We start from the raw sequence: 1,236 nt of genomic DNA on the forward strand, positions 1-1,236 counted from the left end.
AAAAATGTGGAACGCTTCACGAATTTGTGGTTCATCCTTGCGCAGGGGCCACGCTAATCTTCTCTGCATCGTTCCAATTTTAGTATATGTGCTGCCGAAGCAAGCACCCAACTTAACTCTTTAAAGTATAGATAGGGTAGATGATGTGGATCTCTCGTCCCACGTGCACTGGGGTGTCGATGATACTAATTCTGTTGTCTCAAAATTGGCGACCAAGACCTGGAGCAGAAAGCGAAGACACATCAAGCACCTCCCATTCTAAGAAGAGCTGCCAACAGCTGGAGGCATGAACCCCTCCAGGACGTTTTAATAGACCAGACTTAACCAACTGTACTGCTTTCAACCATTCCCCCCACCCCAAACAAGCAGAAAACCAGGAAGAGGAGAAGGAGGAGAGATTCCTTATTGTGAGTCATCAGTAGAGAGTTGAGAGCCTCGGTGTTTTCCATGGAGGAAGAAAAAATGGGGAGCTCTCATAGACAGTAGGGGTGTCAGAAACAAGAGGAGACAGGCATCTTGAACCACAGGGAGACATCAGCTCATGGAGCAGACATGCTGATCTGCCCACTCTCTGAACATCTCTGAGCAGGGGAGAGGAGAGCCAACAGGGTAGAGAGAGAGACCAGCAGTGGGGAAACCAGCCCTCCTACCACTTGGTATTTGAAGGAAACCTGAGTCTTCAGTGACTCAGGTGGACACTGCAGAAGGTAGCTGGGCTTAAGCTGTCTTACTGTACCCCAAACAAGAGGGCCACGTACAGGGTGGATGTCCCAGCAATGGGAAACAGCAGGGTGTACTGCTGGTGGTGAAAGCTGCGGTGGGATTCAAAGAGGTTGAGCTAGAGTTAATCTCCCTTGTTAAGGCATTGGATGGAAACAAGATGTGGAGCCCTGTCCCGATCCTGAAGGGTCCGTGAAGAACTCACACATGTACCCCAAGAAGGAAGCAGCCTGGGATGCCTGCCCTCAGTGGGCATCTCTACTTGGTCCATTTCAGCCTAAGAAGCAATAGCCAAGAGATGGCCAATGCACACCAGGAATGACAGATTCGTCCCTTTCCATCTCCCCTCTGCAATCAAGGAGAAAGGTGCCCCCAAGAAATCGGGAATAAGGAGTGAAAAAGCAGACCAAGCTTTCTCCCTCCTCTAAGTCTCCTTGGGAAAGCATGGCCAGTGCTGGGAGGAGGGGAGGGGATAGATGGATCTGAAATGGATATTTTAAACTTGACCTGCTTTTT

General features: G+C 49.8%; 1 non-coding gene across 1 annotated transcript; it reads right to left on the reverse strand.

The window, feature by feature from the left end:
* Positions 1 to 107, reverse strand: LOC115802400 (U6 spliceosomal RNA). The gene has a single exon (XR_004022866.1). It is a non-coding gene; the product is annotated as a U6 spliceosomal RNA (small nuclear RNA).
* Between the last annotated feature and the right edge of the window lie 1,129 nt (positions 108 to 1,236).

This window comes from Delphinapterus leucas, chromosome 4, assembly GCF_059928025.1.
Source record: "Delphinapterus leucas isolate spDelLeu-1000000601 "Yukka" chromosome 4, BTC_Dleu_Yukka2, whole genome shotgun sequence".
NCBI classification, from domain to species: Eukaryota; Metazoa; Chordata; class Mammalia; order Artiodactyla; family Monodontidae; genus Delphinapterus; species Delphinapterus leucas.